Raw genomic sequence first — 16,784 nt, forward strand, 5'->3', positions numbered from 1 at the left:
AGGCACTGTATTCTGATCAGGCGAATGCTCCCACATGAAGGAAGAAACCTACCTGCATATAAAGAGATAGCATGTAAGGACAAAATTAAAAGCCTTCTCCCTGCTTTACTAGCTTTCAGTGTACCAGGAATTTTTGGTGTAGGGGACAAAACTGGTTTGTCTAATCAAATTCAACTGCACCTTTGTCCATTATTCATTCAGTAGTGGAAAGTTCAGAATAACTATGATAAACAATCTGTCAATGGGCTCAAAATATGAACTCAGAAAGCTACCTTTGTATCACTGCCAGCATGGGATGTATATTCTTTTGAAATTCTGTAAAAAATATTTTTGTGAAACCCCAGGGTCAGGTCACACACAAAAGTTCCACACCATCAAGAGACAGAAGTTTCATGCTCTATGTGTGGGTTGGTTAGTTTATCAAAAACATGTGGTGCACACAGGGACATTCCTGGGGCAGCCCTCCACCTCTTCATTTGCATATCCCTGCACTGGGGTTTGTTTCTTAATGGGATTCATAAGCATGATAACACCTTGGGAGCTGTCTTTAATATTGATTGATCAATGATGTGTCTAGTTCTGTGACACTACAGCAGATCAACTTATGCCTAGGATGGAGCTTGCAGAGTAGTATATTTCAGTTGCCAGTATTTCCTCTGAAGCTAAATAGACTATACAGTAAGGTGGGGGCATGCAAAGAGAGAGCTGCATGAGGGATCTGTAGTCTGCAAATTTGAGGCTTGTTGAGTGTTGGGAACTTGACATGAGCAATGAACCTGAAGCAGTGCCTTATCTATCACCCATGTTCCATTTTTTTGAACGTTGGGCATTCTTATTAGGGTAGTAAACCATAATGTGATATTGTAATGCTAGCAAGTTAGTGTTTGGGGGGAAAGGATCCTTTAGAAGATGAATTTCTTCACAACAATCATTTATCAGCAAGCCTCCAACATTTTAGGATTAGATCATCTGGGTTAACTTTACCTATCTCACTTCTCTATAACACACTGTTAAAAGGCACAAGTAGCAATACTACAGCACTTCCAGATGACATGTTTATTGAACATTCATCCTGATTTGTTTGCAGAGAGATTAGACAATGCTGGCTATTTAATGAACATCCATTCTGATTTGTTTGTGTGGAGGTTAGATGACTGTTGTGTCAAAGCAATATTTTCTCACATTGTCCAATGCATATCCTTCTCACTTTCCTCATCACAAAAAGTACAATCTTTTGGGTAAGTGGGTTTGTTGTACAAGACCTCCCAATAAATTATAATTGCAAACCTGAATTTGCTGGTATGTGATTGAATCCCACCCAAAAATAGCAACTGTCTGGAAGTGCCTCTAGTTGCAAATGGGGCTCCCTCCAGAGTATTGTTGCGCACCTCCCCAATCTCCGAGCGGTGAGATTTCCGGGGTCCCTGCGCTCATCCAGGGTTTGGTTTCCTTTGGGAAGAAGGTCAGCGGAGACTGCGGTGTCTTTATGAAATATGGTTTATTTATTTACACACATTCCAACCTGAGCTTAGGATGAAGGGGTTCAAGGCATCAGCAGTCCAATATCCAGCTTTTCCATCTGGGTCGCAGGAGGCATCCTAAAGCCATGGTGCAGAGGGATAGCCTCTCTGCCTGCCTCCAGTCACCAGCCTTTCTCTAGACACTCTCAAAACACTCCAAGCACAAACTTCTGCTAGCCACCAGGAAGGGGAGGGGAAGGCTCTCCTGAAGAGTTTCAATGACAAAAGGGTCTTCCTGGCCCATTCACCAGTTGCTGGGCAACTGATAGACCCATTATCCTACCTGACCACTCCATTTACTTAACAAAAGAAATTCATCTGGCCAGCAGAGCCAGCCCCAAGGCACAGGATTCCAAATCAGAGGCTGGAAAGGGGACCCATAGGAATCATCCATCCCAACCCCCATGCTCACAACAGTATTACAGTAGGGCGGGTTACATTCCGGACCCCCGCTGTAAAGCGAAAACCGCTATAAAGTGGAACTCATTGAATAGAATGGAGCACGACGCCCAAAAACTGCCGTAAAAGAGGAATAAGCACCGTATGATTGGGGCTTTAGTCTAATTGCATCTAATTGAGACCGCTGTATTAGCGAATCGCTGTAAAGCGGGGCCCTACTGTATAACCTTTATGACTGTTACTGAATGTATCACAACTGATCCTTAAAACACTTTTGCTAAATAATACTGTCCTGTTCTTTCCTTATGCTAATTATAATAATAATAATAATAAATTTAATTTCTTCGTCGCCTATCTGGCCGATGGCCACTCTAGGCGACTTACAAAATTGTTAAAATACAATTGATAAAATACAATAATACAATATAAAAACAATACATCTGCAGCAACAATATTAAAACTGGGCAGGAGGCATTACAATTATAACAATTAACCCTCCCCGGATACCCCGAAGGCCTGCTGAAAGAGCCAGGTCTTTAAGGCTTTCCGAAACACATTTAGGGAAGAGGCGTGCCGGAGATCTTGTGGGAGGGAGTTCCAAAGAGTGGGGGCCGCCACTGAGAATGCCCTCTCTCTAGTACCCGCCAATCTGGCTGTTTTTGTTGGCGGGATTGAGAGAAGGCCCTGTGTGGCCGATCTTGTCGGGCGGCATAATTGGTGGCGTTGAAGGCGCTCCGTGAGATAAACTGGGCCAAAACCGTGTAGGGATTTAAAGGTCAATACCAACACCTTGAATTGGGCTCGGAAAACAACTGGTAGCCAGTGTAGGTCGAACAACTGGCTGTAAACAAGAACAAGTGATTAACTAATTCTCAATATTTCTAAAACAAAAACCACTTTTTTCAACCTTTATTGATTTTCAACATAAACATAACCAATGAAAAAATACAATATAACACACTGTGTGGATCATAATCATGTTGCTTATAAAGATTACATTTTGATTATCCATAGTAAATTATTAACCAGTTTTCATTTGTACATTAATACTGGTCCCTTTTTTTTCTTTCCTGCAGAATTGTTGAATATCATTCCTATCTTTTCATGTGGTGGATCATTTAATAATAGTACCATATCCATATGTATGCCATTGGCAGGGGGATCCTTGTATCTTGTAAATTTACATAATTAATAAAATCATACTGTACTGAAAGGAAATTAGTCCCTTTGCTTTGTCTTCTTGTTCTCTTTAATCGGTTAGTTATTCAAGCAGAGCTGTATCCCAAACTGTTTTATACCAAGAATCTATATTTGCTCCTTTAAGGTCTTTCCAAAATTGTGTAATGGTAATCCTTGCTGCTACCAACAGCCACATATTTTTCACCCTTAAATACTGTGTTTTAAACTTGGAAGCAATTTGGACTACTACCAAGTTTTTCCACATACAAATAAACATTTGTATTTGCATTTGTGGGTGCTTATAAATTTGCGTCCACTTATCATGCACCACACAAAGAATAAAAAGTAAAACATACAGTAAATATGAAAGCGGTATCATATAATTATAATCATCACATATTGTTTAAAATATCTTGTAATATGTAACTATTATCCAGTGTCAATGCCTGTTTGGAGATACGTGTGCGTGTGGGCATGCACACACGCACACACACATATCTTACAATTCGTTGAACCATTTGGTAAATTTGCCACCAGCTAATTTTGGCAGAGCTGCAACTTGATAATTAAAAAGTATGTTATCTCTTGCCAGCTCATTATGACCAAGTGTAAACCAACCCTTAGCTTTCCCTAATCCCATCAACCCAGTCTGTAGGAAGGGTCAGGGGGTCAGTAACTGCTTCTAAAAACACTGTTCAATTGAATTCAAACATGCTGTTACCTACTAAGCAGCTGCTCACAAACAATTCAGAATCTGTCCTCATTACCAATTGTGAGGGTCGCCTGTTCCAAGAAAAGTAGAGATTTGAATGGAGCCCTCATTCACCACTAAGGCTTTAAGATATCCTAAGATCTAAAGTCAGTATTTTTTTCCCCAGCATGAAAAAAGTAAGTTTTTTAGGACAGTTAAAAGTAGCTGGCACTGAGGGATAATGACTGCATCTTGAGTTTCACAAATACACTGGAGACAAAAGAGTAGAGCCATTGCAAAACCACATCAATTGCAAAAATATTCAGAAAGGTGATGCATAGTAAGGAATGTTTACAGATTCTGAGAACAGGCATAAGGGTTCATGAGTATTTCAGAGCATGCCTAGTTAGAAACAACTGGTTTTCCTCCAAGACTAAATACTGGTAACTTTCAAAGGGGAAAAGAGGCCTTTCCTTAGGGTTTACGGAATGATAGATTTACCCATGGCTAGTTTAGCATTGCAGTAAAAATAGTTTCAACTTTGACTGCCTTGGCATTGTAGTAAAAATAGTAGGTGAACCAGAAAGTAGGGAAAGAACGCCTATACCACCCAGGTGTAATATCCTCCACTATATGATCTAGCATGCAGAGTTACTGGTAGAAGTGAAACAGGCTGAAGGCCCAGGAACAAGCCTGGAAATGTTTTCTGGATTGGGGAGTGAAGCACGTAAAAGTTGAAGCATGCCCAAGAGGCCTCTGAGACCATGTAGGGACTCTGAAGGCTTTTTTTCCCCTTTTCATTTACAGGGGTGGAATTGCCTAGCAAGACTGAAAGCAAAAATGTAAAAATCTTGTGAATAGGGTTGCCTGAGACTTATCCTGTATCTTTAGGAGAAGAGAAAATTCAGCCAAGTGCAGGTGTTCTTGCAACATTGTAATGGGAAAAACCACAAGGTGGAATTCTCCCTTCCCCCTGCACAACTTTTAAAGATACAGAAGACCTCTTGGCTGTCAGGCCAAGGAATTGCAGTTCCTTCCATAGTGCATGGAATCTGGAATAAGATGTGGGTAATATCGTTATCATCTTCTGATATCACCATCTGCAGCCCTCCAGATACTGAGCTGGTTTGTACTACAAGCAAAACCTTGGCTTACTAAGACAATGCAAATGTGCAAGCTCCCACAGAGGAGCTCACAGCTGCTTTGCTTTTCCTAGGTCATTTTTGGTCTTGGCTACAGTTTGTGGTTAGTGAGGGGAGAATTTAACTACGAGTCGCAATTCAGACAACACACTAAGCCAAACATTGGCTTACCTTAGTATGGACTGGCAGCGAAAATGATTGGGGAGGACAAAACAGCTGTGAGCTCCATTCTGGGTGTCCACGTGTTCGCACAGTCATACTAAGACAAGGTTTTGCTGAGTGTGTTGTACAGACCAGGTCACTGTTGGACTGCAGCTCCCATCATCCCTGGCCACTGGCCATGCTGGCTAGGGCTGAGGAAAAGGGAGGCCAACAACACCTAGAGGAGGCGCATAGCTATAACCCGGTCTCCATATATATGTACATTATGCACACTTATACTTTAAAAAAAATCCATCATTGATCCTTTTGACCCTGATCCTAGCTATACTAATGCGTTCTGTAAATTAAGAAAACATATTTCTCATTTTATTTATGACACTGAATCAACTTTGGATTGATTTATTTTATTTTTCAATGACATTTTTATTCACAGCTTTTAAAGGTCCCAAATTTGGACAATTATTAAGAATTTTAAAGCTTTCCTTTCCTCCCATTTTATTTTAATATTCCTCTTTCTTTTCACATAGTTTTCTGTGAGGGAATCCTTAGTTGTTGTTTTTTAAAAAAGGGAGTCAAATTCCATCCAGTTGCGTTTATATTATACTGTTGAACTGTTTACAGTGAACTTCTGTTCAAAATAGAAGCAGAACCTCTCTCAGCAACATTTTACATAAATCAACACAGTAGAAAGTCAGGACACACAGAAATACTTTATTTACAAAGCTTTTGTTATCTCTTTCTTTTGAAAGTGACTATTTATTTGCCTTAAAGTCTTAAATGATAGTAACTTGCTAACAGCACAGGCTTGATTTAAAACTATGCAGGACCCAGTGAAAAGTGGCCAAGAGAAGAACATGTAATACTCAGTTTTTTAAAAAGCCATTTAATAATGTTTTGCTTAAAAAAGAATTTTCTCTGTTCCATCCCTCCCCCCACCTTCTTTAAGAAAAAAAAACAACCAAGGCCATCTTAACCATAGCAGAAAGTTTATTCAGGTGGTATGAATCAGAGAAGGCTCATCGAAGCAAACTTTCACCTCAACAAGAACACTGCTGGCTAACTAAAGGGAGGGGGGTAAATACCTGAGAGAAAACTAGGCCTCAGTTATCTCCTTGCCCTCGCCAGAAAATGGGTGAGGGAAAACTGCCCTCTCATTATAGTTTGGGTCTCAAGGTTAGAATTAGACCCTTAGGGTAAGCAGCTGTCAATTAGAGATAACTCCAAGCAATACTTTTCTGAAATCTTGGACTTATCTCCTAGCAACTCCCCCCCCCTTTCCCACTTCTTTCAGGACAGCAAAAACTCCCTTTGCTCCACCATCAGCTGAAGAGTCTTCTTTTGAAGACAGCAAAAATAACCTTTTCAGTTTGGGAAGATGCATAAAGAATTCGGCGTTCAGAGGCAGTCAGAGGAGCCTCAATTTGTGACATTTCATTGAATTTTTTTTAACCTGAAATCGTGTGCATGCATTCCTGGGGAGTAAGCCCCATTAAATTCAATGACACTTTCTTCTGAGTAAACATGCATAGGCTAAGGTGGTAGATCTGGGTATAAATTGCCTTTTCTTTTCTTTTAAAAAGAAACAACTTATATCAAGATTTAGGTGTTCGGCTTTTTAAAAAAAATCTCACACAATTGCTACACACTGAATTGGACTGGTGGTTGGGATGAGGGATACGTAGTCATATTGGTTAAAGATAACTTTGCCTCTTATGTTTGTATATCCCTGCCAGTGTGTCTTCTTATCTGCTGTCTTTTGTACCACAAGAAATTTGCCAACAATTGAGATTTAAGAGTGGCCATGGTTACCAATTCAGGGCTCTTTTTATCTAATGTGGCAGCCCATCTAGAAAGCCGATGAGGATAAATCCAAATAAGAAAAAGTCAGAAGGCTACATACTAATTTGTGTAAGCTATACCACAGAATGTTAAGTGGTGGTGAAATGTTTTTTTTAAAAAAGGACCCAAAGTGTTCTCTCTAAGGATTTTTATTAATTAGGCTTGGGTGGCAGTGGATCCACATTGTGTTTACCTCATTTCAGACTGTACAGGGAAAAGACGGAGGGGGAAGATGGAAAATAAAGGCTGCTAGAAAGGGGATTTCCCCCCCTCTTCTTTTTAAAAAGAAAAAGGTTGTCTTTTGATTCAGTTGGGGTCCATATTCACAAAAGAGTCACTCAGAAATTTTTGTACAAATCACATGTGCAGAATGCAAGCCTTCTGAGGGGGCCTAATGTAGGCACTTGTCCTGCAATCAAAGATTCAGCTCAACACGAGTCCTTTGTGTGACAACAGCCTCATCCCCCCATGCCTGAATGCAGAGACGCTTTCTAAAGAGATGCATAGAGAACAACACTCTCACTCAGTCACCGCCCACCCTGGGGAAATGGAATGGTTTCTCTTCAGATTTTAAAGATAAAATCACCTTTACATGTTATCTCTGTTTTAGTCGCCCTCCCCAGCAATAGCAGATAACAGGGTGGCAAATAAGAAGAGACGAGAATGAGGAAAAATCATTGTTGATTGTCATGGTGGACATACAGCTCCAGTCTGCACTTGATATGTATGTGCTTCAAAATGGCTGACATCTATATGCTAGTGAATGCATGGAAACGGAGATGGGTGGTTTTTATAACACACAATGATGCACAACTTCCAGTGTCTCTCAAGAACTGTCAGTTATGCATACCTTAAATATGCATCCCTTGTTTTTTATAATTATATTCCTTAATATGGTAGAATTTCCAAACACCCATAAAGATTTATTTTCATCATTTTTGTTTCTTTTTTTAAAAATAGGGAGACCATTTCTGGAGCAGGAAAGGAAGATTTGGCAGTGAAGGAAATAACGTTTTCAAGTGCATTTCATATCTTTTTTAAAAATTGGGAAGATGGCAGTGCACAGTACTGTCTTTTAGAGAAAGTTAAACGTTATACAGTTAGTAGTTCCTACCTGGTATCAGATTTTCTTTTTTATTTTGTGAATAGGACAAAATAGTTTTTACTCTTATTTCTTAAGAAAGAGAAGCAAATGTTTAAAAAGTCTTTATAAAACAAATGATGTGAAACAGGTGCACTGGGAATATAAACAGTTACAATACAGGAAAACTGAGTATAAAATTAAAGATTGTAAATTTGTCATTCAACAGTTCAGTTTGTTCTGCGGCATTATTCAGTGGTTCAAACACATATTTTAAGAAACTAGTTCTTCATTTTCAAGAGATTATCACTGCATTTTTGAACTTAATTTTTTATATATTATAATATGTATTATCGACAATGCTACTTTTATTACACAATGACACTCAATTTTGCATAATAAAAGAAACAGTTTGAACTTTGTATTTTACATAAGAATCCTCCACTGAGAATTATGGTAGAAAATTTTCTTCTCTTGCTTCCTCTGCAAATGATTGCCAAAAGAGGGATGAAAAGTTGCCAAACACCAAAATGCTTAACATTTTAGCATTTCCAAATGTAATTAATAATCCAGTTCTAAAAATCTTAGTTTGATATACATCCCATTGGAAACAATGAGATATTTTCTGAAGTAATTGTGTGGTAGGTGTAGAAATATAGAAAATAACCATCTTATTTTCCTCTTCGGGCAGAGCAATCCAACTCATAGGAAGCTGGCGGAAGGGGTGCTGGCAGACGAGGAAACAGGAGGAAGGTCTGCAGCATCCAGTTGCCATTTGGGAGCCTCTGGGCTGGCTGAATGAAAGGCTCACCAGGAAGCTGCATGCAGGGACCAGAAAGTAAAAGCTGGCTCTCACAAATACCCCTACCAGGGAGTAAGCACTCTCCATAGACTTCCATGGTAATCATTTTCTTAGACCAACCTTTTTCTCGATGTAACTCTGGCCTACATCACAACCTGCAGGAGCACTCCGAATGGGAGTCGGATGTTGCGTAAATCCCCCCTGCCCCTCCTCCAACATGCCTCCAGAATGCCCCTTTTTCAGGCCTTTCGCCAGCTTCCTCTGGCACCCCTTCCACTGGCCTGGGCTGCTCAACCAATAGGGTCCCAGCTCTGCCACTGCTGAGCCAGGATTGGGGGCTACTGCCAGTGGCGTACATTGCAGCATGGCTAAGTCAGGACCTTGCCGGCTTAGCCAGGTGTCCGCCATATCCAACTCCCCTCAGCCCAGTAAATATGACTTGGATTGCACTCTGAGTGAATTAACAGTTTCTACCAGATGTATAGCTAGGCACCAGACTTGAGACTGATTCCTATATTCTTAACACGTTTCAAATTACCTTTCAGTTATTTTGCATGTATACGATCCATGTTCATAGGTTAGACTTTCAAAAATAAATCATGGCTACAGTGAAAATTTTTGCAAGTAACATCAGCTAAGGTTTTGCTCTAACTCACTAACCTTCTCTTTGGCTTACAGAATTGCTTGGACTCTTGTTTTATAAGATAGTTGTGTCAGCTGGTTTAAACTACTTCCTGTCACTGTCAGTCAAAGCTCTCTTTTTCTTTTCCTAGTGAAAACCCTTGCTTAAATTACGTGAGCATTGGGAGCTTCAGGTAGTATTTATTTATACATAAGAGGTATGACCAGGCTCTTATCCCCAGTTCAGCCCCTGAGACCCACCTATAGTATTTTTAAAGTACCAGGTGATGGGAAAGGCCTTTGCCATCAGAGAGGGAGCATAGCTCAGTGGCAGAATGCATGCTTTGTATACAAAAGGTCCTAGATTCATGGAATCATAAAACAGTGGAGTGAAAGGGGCCTATAAGGGTCCAACCAACTGCTCAGTAAAGGAATTCAGTCTCTGGCATCTCCAACTAAAAGGTTCAGATAGCAGGTGATGGGGCAAATTTCTGCCCAAGACTCTGGAAAGGTACTGTAGAGCAGTCTTCTCCAACCTGGTGCCATCCAGATGTTTTGGACTACAGCTCCTGCCATCCCTGATCATTGGCTGTGCTGGCTGGGGCTGATGGGAGTTGTAGTCCACAAAATCTGAAGAATGCCAGTATGGGGAAGGCTGGATGGTCTAACTCTTATAACAGCAGCCTAATTTCTTGTTTGTATGCATGATGGAGAGAAGAGGGATGTTACGTACCAACTATTCAGCGCCACACATTAGGTCTGAATCTATTTATTTTGTGCAATCCTTGAGTGTCTGGATTAGATCTGTCACACTTATATTTGTTGTTGAGCTAACATGAGTTCTCAAACCAAAATATGTTTTCTTTGGTATTTAAATCCAATGGAATATAACTTTCAAAAATTACCCTTTTTAGGATTGCAGTCTACGTTCACATACTCAAGAGCTGCATAATTGCTTAAGAAATAGTTATATGAGAAGTGGTCCAGTATAGAGAGACTAAATCAAGATTCTCACAGGGTCTCAGGGCATTCTTAGGGAATGGCCTAAAAGTCCTGAGACCTAGACTTTTTGAACTGGGCTTCAGATCCCCTGTCCCTCCTCCCCCATCCTTTTTATTATTATTTTTAAATGTTGTTTACAGGGCTGCTGGGTATGCTACAAAACACAGTGTCAGTGAGGACCCAGTCATCCACCATCTTATTTTGCTCAGAAGCCTAAATTCTCATCTATACATATACATTATCATATGCAAATTTTAAGAAAATTTAATTCTTGTGCCTGTGTCCTTATTCGTTTAATTACCTATCAATGCCTGGCAGGGTTTCTTTAGAAAAAAATTGAATCCTCACACAGGGTTGCATTCAACTAAGTCCTACTCAGACCAGACCCATTGAAATTAATGAACCTAAGTTAGTCGTGTCTATTAACTTCAATGGCTCTACTCAAAGTGTAACTAGTAGAGATGGGGTGCTGCCTAGTTCTGATCTGCTTGTATTCTGATAATCTGTTTGATCCTGATCTGTTATTTTTTTGTTCCCGCTTGCTTTGGCACTTGCAGATTCGATCTACTGTGGGGTTTCTTTTTTTTTATGATTTGATCTGCTGGTTGTTGTTTTTTGGTGGCAAATAATAATAATAATTTTTAACGTAAATGCTTATGTAAATGACCACGATGTTCCATATGGATTGTTTCCTACTTACATATCAATGAGGCAGGTAATCACCTTTGAGTATTTTTTGCCTCAGGCTAACTGATGTGCTGCTTAATGATTCCCCTCCCTTTCACTATTCGCTATTCTTGAATTAGTTTGTCAGCAGCACTGCAGCATCATTACCACCACCACTTGCATTTTTATTCATACACACACATTTAGCAGAGAGACAGGCAGACAGACAGACTCTGATGAGCTGAGGACAGCAGCAATGAAAGTGGGGCGGGGCGAGGCAGGTCGCATAGGTCATTCTCTCTCCTCATCAGAATGTTTCCCCCGCAAGAGGATAGAGATTCAGAATACTCTGAGCTGTCTTGTTTTAAAAACATGAAATTGCAGGATGATTTGACAATTAAAATTAGTGACATATTAGGGCAGGGCAGGCAGCCAATGTTTTTTGCATAATATGGTGATATTAAAGCATTTTTTCATAATATATAATGGACAAGTGGCAATTGTTATCATACCTACAGTGTAGTTAATGCATCAACTTTGAGGAAATTACAAAGATAATTACATAAAATAGGAGGATTTTTTTTAAAAAAAATCTGTGGTTGTTGCAGTTGCGATCACAAAATCCATGCCAACTACAGCCATGGCCCACCACAAGAAATCAGTGCTGGTCTGAAAAGATAGTGGACTGTTGAATTCAGTCGGAATCTGGTACTAAATCCAGTTTAGTGGACATTCTCCCCAATTCCTAGTGACTAGCACTGAATACCACCCACAATATTTGCATAGAACACAGAGAGCTGCTTTATACCGAGTTAGACCATTGGTCCATCTAGCTCACCACACTGACTGGCAGCATTCATGTAAAATAGTTTTAACAGAAATAACCTTACAATGTACCAGAGAAGAGAAAAGACATGAAAACTAGCATTTTCTCTGACTAATAAATTGAATTTGGAAGTAGATTCTATCAAACCATGAGGATGCTGCCAAAAACAGTACATGTTCAGTTCCCCTTTCTTAGTACTGTGTAGTGGTGAAACGCATGACATGATGGTATCACTTTGTGCATTACCATACTTCCATCCTGCATGGCATCTCATGATATGGAGCAGATACAGGGAAATGCACAACATAATGATGTCACAACAAATATATTGAGTGATATTCAGTGCTAGTCCTCCTCAGAGTATACCCATTGAAATTAATAGTCATGAATAACTTAGGTTCATTAATTTCAATGGGACAGAGCCAGTGTGGTGTAGTGGTTAAGGTGGTTAAGGAGATCAGGGTTCGAATCCCCATGTAGCCATGAAGCTCACTGGGTGACCTTGGGTCAGTCACTGCCTCTCAGCCTCATGAAAACCCTATTCATAGGGTCGCCATAAGTCGGAATTTTTTTATTCTAAGTACAACTTAGTTCAAGGCAACCCAATATTAGCATACATAGGGGAGAGAAGGAAGAACTAAACATGAGGGAGTTTCTATTTTTAGAAGTTACATGCTTTTGGTAACATCTAGTGCTCTGCTAAAGGTCAGGCTGTACTTGATATTAAAGTATATATTATAGTAGGGCCCCGCTTTTCGGTGTTCTGCTAATACGGTGGCTAAAATTAGAGTAAGGCCACACTCATACGGAGTTCGTTCCGCTTTTACAGTGTTTTTCGGGCGTCGGGCACCATTTTATTAATGGAGTTCTGCTTTTCAGCGGGTTTTGCTTTTAGGCAGGGGTCTGGAATGTAACCTGCTGTATGAGTGGGGCGCTACTGTACTTGACATTAAACGTGTAGTTCGGCATTGTATATATTTTTACAATTGTAAATATCAGTAAGGGGGTGAGGTGGGGTGACTGTTCAAGTTCAGGATTTTTAGATGTGGGGAGGGAGTTTCCCACTTCATGGTTTTGCCAAAAATACCTCCCTGAAGCTGCTAGTAGGTCCTGGAGGGATGCTTCAATTGGTGCCAATTGGGTTGTTGAATTACAGCAACAGGATAAAAGAGTTAATTCTAAGTGTGTAGAAATGATAAAGAGAAAGAGATACCATGGAGTTTGGTGTGTTAGGAACATAGGACACAGAATGCTGCTTTATACCGAGTCAGACCATTGGTCGATCTAGCGCATCACACTGACTGGTAGCACCAGTCCAGGATTTCAGACACGGGACATTCCCAGCCCTACCTGGAGGTGCTCCCAGTCACTGGCAGCTTTCACACTGCACTTTATTCTGTTATTCTGGTGATTTTTTACCTGGTAATTTGAGCATTTAATCTGATCTTTCACACAACATAAAAGCTGGCTCCAGAAATGTAGTGGAATATAATGGAAGTTTAGTGCTCATTTCCATGATAAATTATTCCATAAATAATCTGTTTGCAGAAATTGTGGGAATTTTGCGCTAGCTGCAGCCACTCACATGTCAGGCATCCCGGCATGCAATGCGTTCTCACCTTTTAGGCACACATTAATTTTTTTTTGCCTGACAAAAATTGTACCACTATTCTGGTGTAGGTGCAGGTAGCAATTTCCCCTTACTTTTTCCCACACATACCTGTGCCCAGACTTTAACTCATGCAGTGAATTATGGGGGAACTACAGTGCACATGTGTATAATGGGTGAAGATGAAAACAAGATGTTGTTCATTGCAGCAGGGTGAAAGACATTTGCACAAAATGCCAGTATATTGCCCGAAAAAGCCACAGTTCCTTACCATAACAAGTATTGCAGTGCAAATGGAATTTTAGAAATCAGGACAGAATCATTTTAATCTGTAAAACTGACACAATAAGTCCCATGTGTGAAAGCAGCCACTGTGGTGAGATAGATGGACCAAGACTCAGTATAAAGCTGGTTTTGTTGCCATTCTTCCTCCTCAAGGGTCAAATGCTCCATCAAGATAGAAGGAATTTTGATTAGAACACAGTCAGCTCAATCCACTAATTGCATCACAATATGCCTTTGCCAAACCTGTGCATGCGAAATCACAGACATAATGCTTTGGAAAACTGGTATAAATGCAGTTTTCAATTATAAAAACACTGGCAGCTCTCATGTGCTTAAAACACATTGGTATCTTTACAGTATCTGGGTGATTTTTTATTTCAAACCTGGAAGTCATTTAAATGCTTTAAATGCATTAGGCACACATACTTAAATCATTCTGCCAGAGCATATGCTTAATAGAGACTGGCTTGGATCAGCATGCCTGCGGCTCCCACCAAAACTCTTATCTTAGTCACAGGAAGAAACTTCTTGCACTGGTTTAGGTTAAAAATAATGCTTTCATTTTTATTTTTAAAGAAATCACCCACTGTCAGTTCTTGCAGTTTGCATTATTGCTGGTTAATACGCCCCTGGACTCACTGGTGTGTCCTGCTGTGTTTAAGCATGAGCTGCGTAGAATCTGCTCAATTAGCTGTACATGCCTCTGTTTGCTTTCCTGATTTGTGCCTCCCTTTCATCAATCAGATGTTCACAAGTTTTCCATTAGATGTTTCCTGCTTCTAATAGATGTTTGCAATTTGTTTTCCCCTTTGAGCTATGGTGGAGGCACCAATTTATGTTGAAATAACTAGTTTTTATTGAGATTGGAGAGAAGAGGGAGGTAGAGGGTTAAGGCATATCTTTGTTGCTTTCTTGACAACACCTTGGGAATCAGGCATAAATATGGTTTATAATATTACTGAGCACATAATCAAGAATAGCTCATATATTGACTCTGATCCAACAGTTTATATTGAAGTTTCATTGAAATCTGTGGGAAAAGTTAGATGTAATCCTGTTGATGTCAGTGGGACTCACAGCACAATCCTGTCCATGTCTACTCAGAACTAAACCACACTGAGATCAACAGCAGTAGCACCCCAGAAAGTGTGTATAGGACTGCAGCCTTAAGCACAGCTAAATTTCATCGGATTGGGTCCATTTTCTTTTACATTGTGCCTCTGAAATTAAAATGCTACAAGCATGAATACACTTTCTATTTACATAATATTACAATTGTTATGTATCAATGGCATGATCTGTGTATGCAAAAATATAAGAACCATTTTATGATTTCCTGTTCTCCCCTTTCCGGTTAATGAATTTAGGCTGTGGTTGAGCCCAGTTAATGGGAATATCCCATTAAATCAGTAGGAGGCATACTTAGTGTTGCAGGATTTCAGCTTTTATTTATTCATTTTGCTTAGCATGTTTTAATTGAAATAACCATTATAATATATCTATATTATATTTCCTGTCTAGGGTCTTGAAACTAATTATTAGCATTGGATCAAACTGGACCTCCTAAAATTAGCAAATTAAAGATATGTTAGCTGATTGGCAGAAAACCCTTCCTACAAAATTGTTTCTGATTCATAATAAACATGTTGATCTGCTGTTTTATTAAATATACAATATATATTTGCAAAGCAAGAAATACACCTGCATAGCATTAGATGAGGGCTTCTGCTTTGATCACAGAGGAACTTGGGAAAGAAATGTGACTCCTAATATGTCGTTTTTGCTTTGAACTTTAAGTTTATTTGACTATTACCAAGTAATATTTGACTGATATTTTATTTTTAACTAATGTTAAAAACTGGATTTGAATTCCAGATGTAATGGCTTGGGAGGGACCCAACGAAGGAGTGCTGACTCAGGAATCCTGCTGGGACTTTGTGGCCTACTGCTAGGCAACCACCCATCTCCACCACAGCAAGCAAACATATGACCACAAAATGGATGATCTCATCTCTGAATCGGCTATTTGATATGCAGATTGCACGGCAGCAGCCGTCCTTCCATAATAATACAGAATTGCTCTGGCAGCAGGTGCAGCATAAAAGTGCATGGGTCTTTTCTCACATTTTAAAGCCAAAATTGGTCCCAAACACTCTCTTTCCTCTTCACAGTTCCTGAAGCTCTATTATCTTCATGTTTTATTTCAGCCTTCTGTGCCAAAAAAGCAGGGCTCATCCCTTATGTTCCTTTCTATACCCCTACCCCTGGGCTGCAATGAAATAAAGGGGGGGGAAGCAGGATTGAGAAACTGTTCTGACAAATTATTGGTTTGCTCCTTTAATGCAAAGTAGAATCATAGCAATAACAATGAAAGTAATATGTTTGTGAGTACCTGCAGTTGTGATTAGGAAGTACATGTCTCCTATTAGATAATACTGAGTAGTTTTGACTAAGTGAATAGCAGCTTTTGAAAATGAGGACACTAACACATACTTTCTGAGGCAGTAAACAGCTTATGTTTCATACCTGTTTTTACTATGTGATAGCTGGATGTGGTGGTTTGGTACCTAGTTGGATAATGTGGGCCACTGAATTGAAGCATGTTCTAGTGCAATGAAAAAGAATAAAAGCTACTTTGCTTCCCTGGTTTGATTCTTATAGTGAGCCCCGAATAGCAATAAAGCACATTGTAATATAATTTATATTGTCTGTGGTTGCAGGTTAGGTCCTAAAAGTTGTAAACTATTATAGCTTTATAGGCATGCTGCTGTTATTAACTAAATGAAAGGGGCATTTGTTCTAAATCTGTAGACTGTATGATAGCTAATCTTAAATTCATCAAGAGCTGCTGATGAAAAAGGTGTTAAAAATGCTGCCAGGATGCTAGACACCAAGTACCAGATCAACGAAGCTGGGGGGGGGCAGCGACGGCGGCTGTGTGTTGTGAATATAACAAAGCT

At 39.8% G+C, this 16,784-nt stretch overlaps 1 long non-coding RNA gene across 1 annotated transcript; it reads left to right on the forward strand.

Annotated features, from left to right (window-relative positions):
• The first annotated feature begins 4,830 nt into the window (after positions 1-4,830).
• On the forward strand, positions 4,831-16,122 carry LOC133384311 (uncharacterized). The gene is made up of 2 exons (XR_009762497.1): positions 4,831-4,914; positions 15,700-16,122. It is a non-coding gene; the product is annotated as an uncharacterized LOC133384311 (long non-coding RNA).
• The last annotated feature ends 662 nt before the right edge of the window (positions 16,123-16,784 follow it).

The sequence above is a fragment of the Rhineura floridana genome, chromosome 4, assembly GCF_030035675.1.
Source record: "Rhineura floridana isolate rRhiFlo1 chromosome 4, rRhiFlo1.hap2, whole genome shotgun sequence".
Lineage (NCBI taxonomy): Eukaryota > Metazoa > Chordata > Lepidosauria > Squamata > Rhineuridae > Rhineura > Rhineura floridana.